This window comes from Rattus norvegicus, chromosome 1 (genome assembly GCF_021556685.1).
Source record: "Rattus norvegicus strain SHRSP/BbbUtx chromosome 1, alternate assembly SHRSP_T2T, whole genome shotgun sequence".
In the NCBI taxonomy this organism is placed as follows: domain Eukaryota; kingdom Metazoa; phylum Chordata; class Mammalia; order Rodentia; family Muridae; genus Rattus; species Rattus norvegicus.
The window spans coordinates 238,384,478-238,402,605 of NC_141534.1; the positions used below are offsets into that span (position 1 = coordinate 238,384,478).

At 35.9% G+C, this 18,128-nt stretch overlaps 1 protein-coding gene across 13 annotated transcripts in view; it reads right to left on the bottom strand.

Moving 5' to 3' along the window:
* The window catches only part of Rfx3 (regulatory factor X3), a 260,295-nt gene that overhangs the window by 164,701 nt on the left and 77,466 nt on the right, over window positions 1–18,128 (bottom strand). For 6 of the 13 annotated variants that reach the window (XR_015632356.1, NM_001395594.1, XM_087575081.1 and 3 more), the window contains 1 exon segment: window positions 16,364–16,422. The gene's annotated coding sequence lies outside the window, so the exon portion shown is untranslated. 13 annotated transcript variants of the gene reach the window in all.

An 18,128-nucleotide genomic window follows, 5' to 3' on the forward strand; every position in this document is an offset into this window, starting at 1 on the left:
GAGCAAGCTCTCCTTCCCCTCTGACACACACAGCTTCATTATTCTCCAGTTTTACCACCTCCATCTGCTCAGAAGACACTCCCTGGCAGGCTCCTGACCTAAGAGATCTCATCACACCACCCCAGAAACTGCCTCTAATGGCTGCAACTACCGTTAGGTCTATCATTTACAAAGTCCTTTACTGATGACAGCCAACAGTGCAAAGCCTTAACTACATTTGCTAGCCTCATGCTCACAAGAAGCCCATGATGCAGGTGGTGTCATTATCTAACAACTGTGGAAACTGAGACATGGGTGGGGTTTTAAAAAACTGTTAAAAGCAGTAGACAGAAAAAGGAGGAATCTGAATTCATTCAACCTCTGTCTGACTTGTAAAATCCATCCTTGCAACAACTGGGTGTGCTGTGCTACAGCTTCAGGACAAGACAAACACAAAGCCTGGGACTGCCGCTGAGGACAGTTGGGGATTCTGATGCATGTTATTTTTCCAGAAGCACTTTACATTCACTAACTCTGAGGACATAATCTTAACAGCAGAATAATGACATTGCAAAGCACACTGCCAGAGAATAATCCTCTGAAGAAAGTTTGTTAAACAGACTGTGTTAACCTACTGACACACTGTACACATCATGGGGAATCCCCACCATTTGTACAAAGTGAGAACTCTCACAGGAGGGCAGTGCTTGAAGCCTGCTACCTTAAGTTGTTTCTCCAACCCCTAAACACCACGTGGGTGCTTATAACCTATTTTCTCTCATTCACCAGCAGAAGTTTCTTAGGTTTTGTTTATGCCTGGGGTTAATTCGCTTAGTTTTGTCTTTCAGTGCCTGTTAAGGGATATTTGTTTATCAATCACAAATGTAGTCACATCACTCTATTTTGATAAACTAAATAACCCCCTGCAGTTTGTCACTGTTGTAGTCCCCATGTAAATGAGTTGTATACTCTTACAGGAGAGACAGGCACAATTTCCGTCTAGTCACCCTTGCCTAATGTGCCTGTCAGGTGTGTCGAGAGCAACAGATGCTTGTTTGACAAAGGACCTTTTTATTCTGGCTAATTAAGCAGTTGGACACACCCGCCTGCTAAGGCTTTGTACAGCCAGCTCTGGATGAGTCATGAGAATCTAAGGCTAAATAGGCCACATTGTGAAAAAAGGCTAATTAGCCCCTAAGAGGAGGAAAAGAATATCTAAAACCCAGCCGCTGAATGCAACAAATTAGCGTTTCTTCAACCTGATGGGCAAACCTAGGCAAACCAAGAGTGTTTGGAACAAACATGCCTTATTGCAAGTTTTAAGACATTCAAATTTTCTTGGGGAGACTTCCTGAAGATTATTTAGCACGCTTAAATTCACAATTGGATTCTTTTCATCACATACAATGAACATGCCAAATTAAATGAATAATCTGACCTAGTCAATTGCTTATCAAATAGAACTTTATAAGCCTATAACTGATTGTGTCCACCCCAAGCTTATTGGGATCTTCCTTCCTGAAATATTTTCTCTCACACAGAGCAAAGGCTGAGTAATCTGATTCCATTAAAATGACTTAGTTTTCTGAATAAAGAATGTAATAAAGATATACAGTTTAATTTTCAAAATGCTTTTTCCTTTTCTTTTATAGAAAGACCAAGATACTAATTCTACTTCCTGCTTAAACCAACTTAATCAAAGTTATTATGGTAGTACTTTATGGTAAAACAACATGGCTATACTCACATAAATTATAAGAATCTTTGAAGTCTGACTCACGATAAGAACACAGCAATGCTACTTCATAAGTATAAATTACTATTGTTAAACTGGAGAACAAGTAATTTGACATCAGTGTATTTTTACATCAAGAAAAAAACCAAAAATGTTATAGAGATTCTGAAACATAAAACTTTTATTACTAACACTCAAATCAGGATGAGTTAAAACCCCACTAATTAAAATTATGGGAATAATGGGACTGGAGATTGCTCAGTGGTTAAAAACATTTAGTGCTCTTTCAGAGGAACAGATTTTGGTTGTCAGCACCCACAGTGGTCAGTTCACGACTCTCTATAACTCCAATCCAATGGATTTGTCAACACCTTTTTCTAGTATAGACACACGCACAGCATATACTCACATCACATAGATGAACGCCTATACAACTTTAATAAAAGTTAAAAACTTAAATACAAAGATTAGGAAATTAAAGTGAGCATTGCCCTTTGAAAAATATATTGTTAACATTTACATTCCTGAACAGAAAATAAGTGTGAATATCTACATTTGATTACTATGGAGTTTATTATTCCAACTTTTAACACATAAGGCTATTAAATAGTTTTCAAAAAGACATAATACAAAATAATAGGAATATTTGAAATGGTCTATGTATTCCATTTAATATGCATTAAATAATCACACAATAAATTTTAAACCTTTATAAATTATGTAGAGTTGATTATTTTACCTACACAGACAAATATAAGACTTGATTTTCACTTCTCTATCCAAGAAGTTAGTAACTGAATGAACTACATACTGCAGTTACAGCCCAATCTACTTAAAAACATTTCTAAGGTGAGCTTGTATACTGCAAAATGCTCTCTTATCCCATCAACAAATGGGACCAACCTAAAGCCATTGAGGGATATATGAAGAAAATCCAGGACTTTCTGCATGCTAAGAGCCCTTTAAGGTTGAAGGTATGACTTTAGGAGGTGCACAGTAAATCTTTCATGCTAAGTTCATCATTAGGAAAGGTGAGGACATGACAATGACACAGACTCCAATACAGCCACGTGTCGGTGATAATCAATGACAGTGATTAACGTTGGAGATTATGAATCAGAACACTTGTGGCAAACACTGGTTGCCTAGGTAACTTTTTTCACTTTTCAACAAAAGCTTTCTCTTACCTAACTCTTCCCATGGCTCAAAATAGAATATAAAAGATTGTTCTTCTTCAAAAAATGAAATACAAAAAAAATTGTTTTTAATCTTAAAAGATTAATTACGTAAAAAAATAAAATAAAACAATCCACCGACACTGAGGCCAAAGCAACAAAGCACAGTGGAAATGTTTGCCATTTGCTTTGTTCCTGGTTATCAAGAGGCCATCATCATCAGGCACAGGTGCCATTCTAGCCTTTTCTCCCACTTCCTTAAATTAAAATGCAGCTCTGTCTTGCCTAGATGACAGAGGCCAGACAATCACCATGAAGATAGTGTCCAACTAACAGTGGAGGGAAAAAAAAAAAAAGCAAAACATACTCCCTAAGGATGCCATCCCTATTCTTGACTATGGAAACAAAGTTGCATAATATACATAGATTCCTACAAAAACTTACAGGGAAGAACAAGGTACTTTCTCCCTATTGATATGTCCAATCTTCAGAGCCTGAACCCACCAAGTTAACAATAATTCTGAGAATTATTAAATAAGTGTCAATAACAAATAGCTATTAATACATAAAGCAGAATTCAAGTCAAAGTCTGTCTCAATTTAATAATAATGAGCAGGCAGGAGTCTGGGAATTAAATAAAAGAATTAAAGATTTGAATATATATATACATATGTATATGTATATATATATAACAAGAATAAGAATATATATACAATGCTTCATCTTTTATAACACCTACAAGGATTTAATTTTTTACAAAGCCATCCCACATACCAAATAATACGAGCTGTTGCCATTGCTTTGCTGTCCACCCAGAACCTTGGAGTATAACTATAATTGCTGAAGACACCACACATTTGGTCACAGAACTTGGCAAAATCAAGTTGTTCCTGAACTAGAAGTTTCTTCCCCGCTGGCAGACTTCATAGTATTGGAAGGTTCTATGCTGACTGTTGTAGGAGAAAACTCATCAGCAGTCTACCCAGCTGTGAACCCCATGAGCTACAAAAATGACCAGTGTGGAAAGATTTGCCCAAGGGAGCCAAGGTGGCAGGGATGTTAAGGAGTTTACCAAAACATTCTGATTGATGTAAGACCCATTCTAAAAGAAGAAATACAGCCTGGTACTATAAATATGGCCAAGAACCTGGGTCTGCAGACCAGAAGGGTGCTCTACTAAAATTCTGTCCAATGGCCATAGTATTAAACTGCCATCTAAACTGTGACTATCACACATTACTTCCACCAAAAGATCAGGGACCATGGTGGGAAGTGGGGAGCCAGAGTCAGAAATACCCTGAGCATATCGTATCTTCCAGGGAGGACAGAAAGATTGCACTCATGAACGCACAGTTGTGTGGATGCCTGCAGAAGTCCTTTACAATTAAGCTAGTCAACAACATTCCAATAACATGGGGTTGGGGCTTGCACTTCCTCCTATGCAACTAACATCCTTGGCAGAAATTTAATTAGCATGATGCTTACGGAATCCTTCTTGAGGCATATATTATAACTGACCATGAGAAGGGACAATGATATCATTGGAACTTCTAAGAGCCATCACAAATCAATTAATATAAACTTTGAGTGCTCTCAAGCTAAACCTAAAATTGTTGGTCAAAAACAATAATGCATTAAGCAGGAGATGGCAGCACATGCCTAAAGCCAACCCGTGAGAGGTGGAAGCAAGGAAATCAGGTGTTCAAAGTCAGCCTGGGTTACAGAGTTAGTTCTAGGTCACCAAGATGATAACAGACACATGTATACAAACAAAATGGAACATGTGTACTAGAAACCCACCTTAGCATAATCAATGAACCCATCTCAACACGGAGCAATGCAAAACGGCTCTCATAAATTCTGTAACCCAACACAGGTTTTCCTATCAGAAAAATACCTATTAACGGATTTGATTTTGATCTGTTCAGTCTCAGGTCAGCCATTATAACTCTCTCTTTTTACTGTTGAGTAACTCAAATCTCTCAGAAAGTTCTTGAAAAGCACTCTAGACAGTTTAATGCTATTTTCTAAAACTATTGCCAGAGGCCAGGAATGCTGGCAAATGGCTGTAATCTGAGGACCTGGCTAAGCAGTAGAATCTCAAATTGTAGGCCAGTTTGGGTAACATAGTATATTCCACAGCAGCCTGAGACCTTGTGTCAAAACATAAGCAAAATATAATCCCTGAAGGGTGTCTCTAAATTCACGCTTGGTAGTTTCACAATCATTGCCATTTTGTGTGGAAGCCAGGAAGTCTATATTAATATACATTTTCAAATATGAGATAACCCCTTTTACAACTTCCCAAACTTAATGTCCAATCAATAATTAAAATATGCGTTTCATTTCTGATCCCTTTGATAACAACTGATAAGGGCATAAATTCCTCTAACAAAGATTTGGATTGAAATACTGGAAAATAATCAAAGTGTTTAGTTCCTCCAAAAAAGTAGTCTCTTGTTTGTTTGTGTAGCACTAGACTTCATATATGCAAGGAAAATGAGCTATAATCTCTGGTGTCAGGTGTGCATTATTCCTCAAACACCACAGAGCATGTGCAGTTTACCCTCACCCCAACACACACACAAAAGGACCAGTCTAATATCATGTTTTGGGTGGGCAACCAAGAATATGCTTGCTGAATAAGGTACTGTGTACTAGGATGGCAGCAAAGGAAAGGCAAACATTGTCTTAGAAGGCTGGAGGACTGTAAGAACTACTGGGGAAGCAAGTCAATTGCACTGTCCCCAACAGGAAAACCGTATTTGCCTTTTGTAGGACTAAAAAACAAGAGCAGGGATTCTTGCTTTTCCTCACGCCCCAAAGACAATTTTCCTCTTAAATTTTCTTGCCCACGTAAGGATTTTTTCCCATCTCTTTTTCTTTTTATAAAGTGGAGAATATTCTTCTGCAGTTCCTAACTATTGTAATGACAGGCTCAAAGAAATCAACACCATCGACAAAGGGGAAAGAATACTGTATAATAACACTGCTAATAATGGAAACAATGCATTCCATTTTAAGTGTACAGCAGCTTAAAGAACTGAATTTCCATCACTGACATTGTTTTTTCAAAAAAAAAAAAAAAAGAGTATGAGTGGGTGGACCTCCAAAAAAAAAAAAACCCTCTGTATTTCCCATACCTCCCCCCAACACACACACACGTACACGGCAAGGGGGGAAAGAGACAGAGACAGAGTTAGAGAAAAAGAGAGAAACATTTACTGCAAAACATAATGCTAGCAATCAAACAAAACACTTATGCCAATTTCATTACAGAAATATACTTGGAGCAATATTGAAATATCTAGGCAACTTCAAAAACAATCACTTAGGTATTTAATATCCAAACAGATATCTAAATATGTTTAAAATATTTCTCCATATACGCAAGTAAAATTTATAACATTTGCAATTATTTAGAACCACTGTTCTCATGAAGCAGACAGGTAATACACTCTATATGGCTGATCTTATAACTTAGTCTAAAATATTTTCTTGGCTTTAAAACAATAATTTTTTTAAAACTCATTTTAAAATAGTACTACAATAAGAAGTAATCTCTTATGTCATTCCATACAATATTTAATATTCCTAACTGAAATAAAACAGATGTATAAAATCAATTTAATTCTTTATGATCGACAGAAGTTCATGTTAGACAGAATTTTAAATAAAGATAAAAATTCACACAAATGAGTTTCATTCTTCTTTTTCTTTCTTCCCCTCACTAAACTTTCTTGGGTTTTGTGGGTATGGAATGGATACAATTCTTCATACTCTATAAATAAGTTCACAGTTAACTACTCTTAATACAATAAATCTTTTCCTAACCACATTTGTCCACAAGAATGCCCTAATGTCATCATCTACATTATAGACTCTACAGGACTCCTGCATATCTTTCTAGCCATCACTCTCAGAGAATCACTGTTCCAAAGATAGTAAGAGAAATATTTTATTCTACAAATTCTACTACCTTTCTAGGTTTCTGCCTGGACTAATAACAAACTCTATTTCTGGAAAAGCTCCTTCACAACATTCTTTTATCCCAATCTGCCTGCCCATTCGCCCATTCATTTCTTTCTCAAAGGTTGTTTCTTTCCCTTTGAACTCTCTCTCTCTCTCTCTCTCTCTCTCTCTCTCTCTCTCTCTCTCTCAAAACAAACAAACAAAAAACAACTTGGGTTTGGGATATATGTTCTGCTTTCCTATTACTGTTTTGAAGGATCTGCCATTTATATCAACTGTATAAAGATAACTTCCCAATAAAAAAGCATATTCAGTAATTCTCCTGAATTGTTGTTCTTAATTTTCCACTACATGTAGAATTGTTTTTAATAGCATGTCATCAGTCTGAATATTAAAATTTAATCATTAAAGTCAAGCTTAATTTTCACCATGCTAATTAAATTTCTGCCAAGGATGTGGATGTGTTAGTTCCAGTCTATTCTCAGTGAGTTCAAGATTGACTTATTCCTTCAGACAAGAGGAACTACCTTGGCATCTAGTTACTTTGGTATCTCTATTTCTCAAAGAAGCTTACTAATAAGAAACAGACTCCTTGTCTTGTATCCCCTGAGTTTAATCAACTACTACTCCAATGATTTAGCTTCCTAATTAGACCTCAAAATCGATTCTTGGATCTCCATCCTACCACACAGATCCTTGGAGTTCAAGACATTACCTACAAGAGGTCTTAGGTATGCAGGATAAACTGTAACCTTCCTGTTGAGACTTCAGGGGCTCTTTAGAAGCTGGAGAACCCACACACCTATGGTCACTTAAATGTCCCAAGATTACACACTCTAGCGAGATGGAAAACATCCAAACAATGTTTTTCCTCCTAGCTTCTTTCATCTTCAACTTTTAGGTCTAGAATAAATCCTGTGTTCCTTTTGCTTCCCAGAACCCTATCACTGTTTCCCCTTCCTCTCAACAAGCCTGGGCCTGGTGTCCTGTAGCAATCTGTCATCATTCTATGTGCATCAGCCATTGTTTTGGACTACAGGGCAATTATTCATCTTGACAGGGAAAGAACAAACTTTGTGAGCACATGGACTGCGATTACCCCATCACTCACAAATATGCCACAGTACCTAACACATACAGGATATTCAATTTGTTGAATACAAATATAAATCCTCAAAGAGGATGAGTTTAAGATCCTATTGCAACAGTACTATGCTTTCCCTAAGTATTTAATACTTAAAATTCTGTAAAAGTATAATTGTCTGCTCTACCAATCTGCAATAGTGGAATTCATTAAGAATGGATTTTCCTTATTTTTAATGTGATTTCAATACCAATTGTTAGATTATTATAACTCCCTTTTTAGGTTCAAAATACTTTGTGCCTACTTTTTAAAATAAAGAAATAAGGATTAACTAAATTTAAATGAGCAAATCAAATCTCTTGCTACTGCTCTGAAACTTCAGATGTATCATTTACTGCCTTAAAAAGTACGAATGGCTCAGTGAACTGCAGTTTCGGAAGCAGTGTTCTAACCATGTCATCTCAGAATAGGTGGGTGGTCCTATTATACTCCCCTTGCTAGACAGACACTAACAGATCTTTAATTTTCATACAGGGAATGCTTAGGATAAACAATTAGCCTACTAGCGATTGTCAGACGTCATGACTAATTAATCATCTGAAATTTATTTGAGCTTGCCAATTCTCAACTGATATTCTCCTAAGTTTTCTTAGTAAGTACTGAAACTTTCTACAGAAAAGGGTATTCAAGGGAGCCTCCACTTACTAATCAGTTAACATTTTATCTAAAGAATTTAAGCACTTATAATCTCAAAATAAAAGCAATGATAGTTAGAAAAGAATGTGGGCATATCATTTCATTTTTTGGAAATCCTGTGAGGAACATACAATTATTATTCCATTTTTCTTCCCCCCCCCCTTTTTCTAAGGATAAAAAAATCACATTGTATTTAAATAATGCTATAAGCAGCGAAGTTGTGTAAATAGAAAAGAGGAGGAGTATTGCAATATATGATCCCGAAGGTCCAAGAGAGGGTTTGCCTTGCTTTCCTTTTTATCTCTCAGCTACATGAGGCACTAGGCTTAGCATATGGCATTGAAAATGTTTGGCAGATCAACCATTATGTAGTCCTGCATTACAGTAAGTGGATATGCTATGAGTTTTTAACCTAGTTAATAGTCTTCCATGATATATCATCATCTTAAAAAGCCTTCATTTCTATTTCAGCAGCTCCACGGTACCTACCAAGGTGGTTATCTATTCTTTTCTGTATGTCTCAGCTAAGACCAATAAAAATGAGTAAGTCTGGAGCTGGAGAAAGGAGGTCAGTGGGAAGGACTCATCAGGTCAAGGCCATACCCTTGATCCCTAGCATTGCCCCCCAAAACACACACAGACAAAGTCACACACAGATACACACACAGATACACACACACAGACACACACATACACACACACATACACACACACATACACACACACACAGATACACACATACACACAAACAAACACACACACAAACACACACACAGATACACACATACACACACACAATCACACACACACACACACACAGATACACACATACACACACACACACACAAACACACACACACACACACACACACACACACACACGGCCACTACAATCTTCAGCTGGGGCATTAACACAATTAAGCTTGGAATTTGAATCAGAACTTGGGAATATATTTATGAACCTCAATTCATATCTTTCTCACATAGTTCAGTAGGACATAACTTCTGTTTTAACATCCTAAAAAGCATTAAAGTTATTACATTCAGTTATCAAATACACATAAGAAGTCTAGCATTCAGCAGAGATGAACTGATAAATAATTCTATTATAAAATATCTGGGGTAAAATGCCTATTATAAAGAAATATTAAAACCAAATTGAAACTTAATACTCGTCACTAAAATTCCAGTCTTTTGAAACTATTATATCCAGACTGATTTGGGATAAACTTTAGATAGATGTAATATAAACACATTTCAAGAAGTTAATAACTTGTTATTAAGCAAATTGATGCACCACACTAGTTGGTAGATTAAAATGGATAGTGAGTGAATTTATGTTTCAATCAACTTATTTCAGGAGGAATATTCAATGGTAAATGGACACTCAGTAAATGCTTTTTAAGTTCAGGAGGATAATCAATTATCAGATAACTGACCTCTTTCCCAATATCAACATTTAAAATTAATGTGCTCACATTCCCAACTCAGAGGCTGAGACCAATATCCAAATATCCAAAATGGTCCTGCTGGTTAGTATCAGAGTTGGCACTAAAACTCAGGACTTCAGTTCCCATTTAAAAAATAAAAAGCTGTTAACAGAAAGGCTTTGAAAAGACGAGAAGAAGGCTGTCACAAAGATCAGGGAATGCAGCCAGATGCTCAGGGCCCTGCCGCCTCACAGAGGGAAAGAAACACTCAGATCACAGGGAGAACAGACTCCCACAGTCGGAGTCTCGCCTACAATTTCCAAGTGTCTTTCTCCCGTAAATGAATCAGGCACTTTTTCAAGGCATTTAACAAAAATTCAAGTACATCAAACTATGCAAATGTGTGTGGCACTGGCAACGGGGTGTTGTACACTTTGTGTGGTCCTGAGCACTTGGTACGCTAGGTTTGCTATCTCATGATCATATCGAGTATCTGTGCAGGCTGGGGATGTTATTATTACTTCATCTCTGAATGTAACCTACAGTACAAATTGTGTGTTTCTTGCAATGAAGAAACCCAAAAGATTTTCTAGCTTATCAAGAAAAGGGCTGGGGCAGCAAAAATCAACACATAAGTAATTGCAACCAAAATAAACAGGGAACAAATTTTGAATTTTCACTTGAAAGGAGTAAGTGTAATTTCGGGGTGTGAGAAGGAAACCTTTTAAATGAAGTGCTTAGTGTAACAGCTTTTACAGGGTGCGCTTTTCACTGTCAAATTGCATGAATAATCGGTTTGTGGGTGTGTTTGGTTTGTTTGTGGGGTTTTTTTCCTGGCAATTTACAGGCTTTCCACAGCATGCACTAACTATCCTTATTTTGCAGTTCCTTCTATGTATTTATCGTGCTAACACTTTCATTTTAAAAGATTTAAAATCTCTATTGTGTGAGGGTAAATTTGAACCAACCCATACTGCTTAAATTCTTTAATGGTTCAATATGTTCTGTTAGATTTTATTAGCTTAAGAACTGTCAGACCTAATATATGCAGAAGTATTAAGGATTTTAAAGCAACATCGAAACAAGTACCTTACAGAAATTCTGATGTCTATGGAGTATTTATTATGATATTATCGACTATTCCATTAACACCAACAGTAATCTAATATTTACACATCTAAAACCACATGTAAGATATTATGGTTATGCCACAGTTAACTTGTGGCCATTTTCCTTACATTTACAAAAATCGTTAACTAAACACAACTGAAAAATACATTCATTATAAAATTCATTTAACATTAAATAATAGATTCTCCTTCACTTGAAAGAACAGAATTTTCTTAGTCTTGAGACTAAGTAGGCATTCCTCCTTTTCTTCCTTTGTCCCTTACTTTCTTTGCTAACCATGTTAAATAGAAAGATTATACAACTAAGCAGTAGTGACAAAACAGCACCCCTAAACTGCTCTGGTATATAAACTATCAGTAATAATATTTGGTTTCTTCTTCAAGCTTTTGGGGTTGGGACAGCCTAACAACTAGTTAGGGCCACAGTCATAATCTGACCACTACAGTCATTAAAAATCAAGGAAAAGTAAAAAATGTTGGCAACGTGTAAGTGCTCCTATTTGGAAAGAGAAGGAAAGGGAGCCAGGAGCACAAGCTCACCCTCAACTATGTAATGAACTCAAGGCCACCAGGACTACATGGGAGTTGGTCTCAAAAATACAAATTTAAATTATTAATTTTAAAGCAGGAAACCTATGTTATAAATACTTGTATGCCACATGAACAAAAATGTTCGTTATCTGAAAACAATGCTATTGTCAAGAAATCAAATCGGTGTGACATATTCTTGGCGTATGCAGTAAGCTCTAGAGCAGACTGCATGCAGTCTAGTAACACCACGGAAGGTCAACAGTGGTCTTGTATTACCAACATGACTATCTTCAGGATCACAGGCTCAGAGAGCAGGGCAAAACAGGTACTTTGAGCAATGGCCCTGAGTCTTAGTTTACCCCAGGACTTATTTAGATCTCCACAGTAAAAGTTCTACTGGATCACTTTACAGTAATGTTATGAGCTGCAGATTTATGAGCGCTTAACATGGCCCCCAGGTGATTCTACTTTTGTTTTCAAGACTGCAAACAGCAGCTAATGGTCTAAAAGTGAAGAAGCAAATGTGCGGAACAGATCAGTAAGAAAAAAATATTTATTTCACTGTTTTTCTTGAGAGTACTCAATATATTTTTAAGAAAATTCAGTTTTAGTAAAACATTAATAAAAAGTGGGATGACAAAGGTGGCATTTCTGAAGCCAGCGCTCCAAGCCCAGCTGGGGAAACCTGGGACTCTGGGGCAGCTTCAGCAGATATGACAGCCTCTGCAGAAACTACTCTACCTGGTCAAAAGGACAGAGGCAGCACACGGTTTAAGTGCACTAACTTCACTGTGAAAGTACATTTGTTTAGAGAACAAACTATGATCATCTGAACTTTCAGGAAAAAAGTACAACTTTTAGTTTTTTTTATCACTGGTGCTGAAATTTTATAAATAAATTACTTTTTCTTTTAAACTGAGTAACTAATACAGTGCTGAAAAAAATCTGTGTGTATTACTTAATATAAGTGAAATAAAGACCAATGTGCATAAAGAATAGTGTAATTTAGAAATAAGATTCTAATGTGTTTTCTTCTGATGAACCTATTAAATGCCATATTAAATGCATAAAACTTTTCTCAACTTAACAATAAAGTAAAACTGAAAACCAAAACAGCCAAGAAAAAAAATGAGAGAAAAATCTTTAGTTAGGAAATACATACATACTTCTATAAAATGTGTATATTTATTAAAACATCAATTTTTTCCATTATAACCCTTTCTCTTTTAATCTCAACTGTCTAAAGGTCAAGTTTCCAGGAAAACTTGTTAAAGCAAAATATTACACATAATGACTAAAACTCATTAATAACATACCAAATTCATCTAAAGAGTCAAATTGTGAAATTAACACTAAGCAATTAAATTGATGACTTATATTCTCCTTCCAGAATATAAACTTACGTTATAAATATCTATATTGTGAACAAAGGATAGTTTATCTACAGCACTTACTGTATCGTTCAGCTCATACTAAGGCAAAGTAGCCAGCTCTATCGATGAACCTTAGTTTGTGTGCAAATTGTGAGTGTATCTGATAAGTCATCCATATGTCAAAGAAATCTGTGGTTTGGACCAGTAACAAGAGCATCAAAAAGAAACATGCATAACTGTCTCTGAACATCTGAAAGCTAGCTTCTGAGGGAAGAAATAAACTTCTACTGGGTAGAAGTTATAAATGCATAGGATGTTCTAAATATACAAGGGACAAAAATCATTCTAATCAGAGCATGTACTAAATACTGAGTCATATGTCTTGAACTTTTACTGTCTCTCAGACAGGGAAGAACAACCTTCCTAGAAAAGCACAACTATCATACTAAATTTGTCTTACCAAGCTAGGGAGTATGTTGGGACAATGAGATCAATGTCCTCTAAAATCTCCCTACATTATATTATGTGCCTGTGAAAAGTACAGAGTAAAATATATAGTCTCAAATCACTAATTTTATAGCTGTATGCTTCCTGTATATCAGTACTTCATAAATACGTGTTAATTAAGATATATTGCTGTTATAACAAACATAGCCAAGGCAAAGTTCTTGTATGGTATTAACTGCCTAATGTTGGGGTTTGGTCTGGTGCTGCTATGTATTCAAGTACTAAATTCTGTATCCTAAGATATGGTTGCCCCCCCGAGGAGAGAAATCTCAAGTCTTTCAGCCTCTGTTGTGTATATCTTGCTCCCACATTTAAAGCTATTGGTTAAAGAAAAGTGGCTATGGTCAATTACTGCGGAAAACAGAGGTAGGCAGGGTTTTAGTTACCAAGCTGGGGATCACAGGTCAGAACCACCACCACCACCACCACCACCACCGCCGCCACAACAACAGCAACAATAACAACAACAACAAAAAAAAAAAAAAAAGAGGAAGGAGGAGGGGCTAGGAGCACATGACCAAGTGAAATCCTCCCTGAGGACAGACTGATGGTGCAGAAGTGACCCAGTATGTAGCTAGAATTAACAGTCTACCGTAGAGAAAAAATAGATTATGGGTAATATACCCACTAATAGTACTAAAGTTGATTTAAAAATTAATAGGACTCTACCATGATTACTGGAGGGAGGGGCCGGGTCATATTAATAGCTAAGAGTTTTTAAATAGCATTCAAAAGTACTATTTACCACTTAATCATAAAATTCTACCTTACTGGAAAGTAAAATAGAATTTATAGTACTTATTTTTCTTGGTTTTGTTTGTCCTTTGTGTTTCTGAAAAAAGGTTGCTTATAGCCTAGCCTGTTCTCAGATCATCTGTAAAGCCAAAGCTAGACCAGAACTCTTGGTCTTCCTGCCTCTATTTCAAATTCTTGGTATTTACAAATGTATACCACAAGGCTGGCCACGACTTTCCTATCTGATATAATTGTCACCTTATCTAACAACAAAGAGTATTGAGAAAGAAGAATAGAGAAAGCTCTGTGTTTCCAGTGGTCACCGTGGACAACTGGGCTTTCACATTGTAGAAGCCAGGTAGGGAAGCTCCTTAAGAGGAGGGCAGGAGAGGGAGTAAGGACTTCTGCAGAAACTAAAAGTTACAGAAGGATGGTGAGGACATGCCACATGTAACACACACAATCATCTGCCTTAATGTTCACTTTTTACATTACTCAAAGACAATGACTTCCCATTGAGATTTAAAGGGCTGCAAAGAAATTAACTTCATCTTTTTCTTCTGGGAACACACAATCCAGACACAACAGACCTGAGGTTGAAATATTATCTATACTAATTGAACCAGAATATATATTAAGCTACTTGATGAATATACAGAGACAGGTACCTCTTCTCCTAACAATGCAAATATTAAAATAATTTGTCTAACCAGGACCAGTAGAATGAATTGCATAACAAACAAAGTCTAGGTTGCTGGACCATTTCCAAAGGCACACTATTCTTCAACTTTTACCAACTTTTAATTTTGAGTTATGTGTTTTTCACTTAAATAATTTTGCTACTGGGTAAAATTCATGAATTATTTTGCTAAGTCATCTCCTTTAAGAAATAGCTTTTACACTGAAGCTTTTTTGTAAATTTACATTAGAGTAAATTCAGTATGTATGCCAAATGATATACATCAGGTCTAACTGTCTAAAACGATTGCTTTTAAATAGGGCATTGGAGTACATGCTTACAATCCCAACACTGGTGCTTGAGAGACGAGACCCATCCAGAGTTCAATGAGAGCTTGATCTAACCGTAAACATTAACCCACATAGGACTGCTCAGCAAGATTCACCTCAGAAACTTTTTCAAATTTTTTATAATTATTATTTTTTATTCTTACAACAAAAACTTCATACACAGAAAATTTACTGTAAACCTAAAATGTTAGCTTAAAAAATAACTTTGAGCTTATAACATCTTCATTTTTCATGTCATTCTCATATAGGTGTATATGTGTGTGTTGTGTGCTAACCCAGGACACTCTACAGCAAGTTCTTTATCAGTGATCTGGATCTACAGCCCTGGACAATTCTTATGAGGATTTTTCAAACTCATAAACATTTTCAACTCATACCAACTATGCTGTCAGTATCAGTCTCAAATTCAATGAAATTAGAATGTAATAAAACAAATAAATGTGTGCTCTCTTAATTCATTACACTGTCACATTCTTACTTTTCACGGGTCTAATCTACATTTTTCATAACTATATTAGGTTCAAATTTGGACCCACTCTTTTAAACATCTAATATTTTAATATGGCAGTCTCCAAAGCATTTCACTTGGATTACAGATTACAAGGTAAATATGAGTTCTAATTCTGAACTGTAGGCTGAAAACAGGAAATGCCACCTCTCCTATCAGTCTAACAGAACAACTCGGCCACATGTCAATTCTGAGATGTGGTTGGTTTAGCCCCAAAAAGAAGAGGCAAAGAGGACAGTGTCATGCGAATAGCCTCCTGCCCACCCCGTTTTTCCTCCTTGAACCTGATTCCAGGTACCCAATAAATTAAAACCATTAGGAACACAAACAGAGAACTTCTAATAGCCAGACTCTAAAGTTATCAGATGTGTAAGCACTGGAATTTATGTCACTTGTCATTTCAAATATTTCAGTAAAGAACTATAGAGAAAAATTACAACTAAATATTGGTAAGAAAAGACTTAATTGGTCTCACTTACCACTTTGGGATTTTGAGAACCATTGCAGATTCCAGTCTACATTCCTCTGATAAAAATCTCTGAATGAAAAAGAAACAGGAGGCTGTCTTTGGTGAACTTCAGGTGCAAAATCACTTCAATTTCATTTTTAAAAAGTCATTAAAATGAGAAAAAATAAATATACATAGGTGTGTCCCTAGAAATTCTTTAGCACAACAATCTTCTCAAATATCGAGAAGGGTGAGAAATATCAACAACCCAGAAATTCTAATACATAACTGAATGTTCCATCAACTGAGACAAAAATTATATATTCAGGCTTCACAATACTCAGTTTTTATACTTTGCAATTCATTTCTCATCTATAACTGGCAGAACTTCAAATATATACATATAAACACATACACTTATATATGAGGCTAGGCTGAATTTACCATATCTTTTTTCACAAAATAGATTTTATGTTAACATAATTTAACATTAAAATTATATATAATGATCAGATTTCAGGGGCCCACGCCTGTTGTCTCGACATCATGTGATAGAGGCCAGAAGCCCACCAGACATTTAATTCAGCCTAGGAGACAACCCTGCCCCAACAACAACAACAGATCACAGCTGATGACATGGTTATTATAAACCAGAAATGCGCTCCCACAAGAAAACGTCTTAAAAGTTTACTTCTGTGATGTGCAAAAATGATATTTTGCTAATTAAAAACAAACAAAATAAAAACATGATGAGATAAAACAGTCAAGGGCCAAGAGATAAATTCAACTTTAATTTAAATCTCTATTGCTTTTGTATAGGTTTTCTAACGGGCCTGCATGCTTCTTTTTTTTTTTTTTTTTTTTTTTTTTTTGATTTATTTATTATATATCTAAGTACACTGTAGCTGTCTTCAGATACACCAGAAGAGGGCATCAGATCTCTTTACAGATGGTTGTGAGCCACCATGTGGTTGCTGGGAATTGAACTCATGACCTTTGGAAGAGCAGTTGGGTGCTCTTAACCGCTGAGCCATCTCTCCAGCCCCTGCATGCTTCTTATAATCTGAAATATAAAATTACTTTTAAAATGGACCTGCACATGCAGACTTTATGACTTCATATTCTTAAATACATTAATTAGAAAAAGTTGATAGATCCTTTGTGAATGACAGTTGGTTACTTTTAGAGTCTCTTATTATTTTCTTCAAGTTGGGCAAGGTGACACAGTATCTTTATTTAATCCTAGTACTATGAGTTCAAGGCCAGCCAGCTATACACTGTGAATTCCAGGCCAACTAGGACTACATAGTAAGACTCTGTCTCAAAATATCTTTTTCATTACCACTGTAATGGCTATTAGCTATTTTAACAATTTAATATGACACATTATACTCAATTTACACCATGTGGGATTTCCAAAGCTTGACATTTTCCAGTTTTAAATGGTACACTCTCAACTTTGAGTCCTTTATATTCCTTTCACACTCCTCTCTTGCTATAACTTCAATTACACGTATGTAAAACCATCACATGTGACTGTTCAGAATCATTCACTGCTCATTTTCCTTTAAGCTTTTATATCTGGACTCTTCAGAATTGAATGCATTTGATATATGTGAAACTAACTTTTTCTTAATATCGTAGAGGTGGTAAATCAATACCTTTTAATCATTGATCATTCTAATTAGAGAATTTTTACTGGTTTTAATTATTTTGCCTTTGATTTTTACCTGTTCATTTATTATTATCATAATTATTCTACTGTGTGCTTGTTTGTTTTGCATAGATGTTTACAC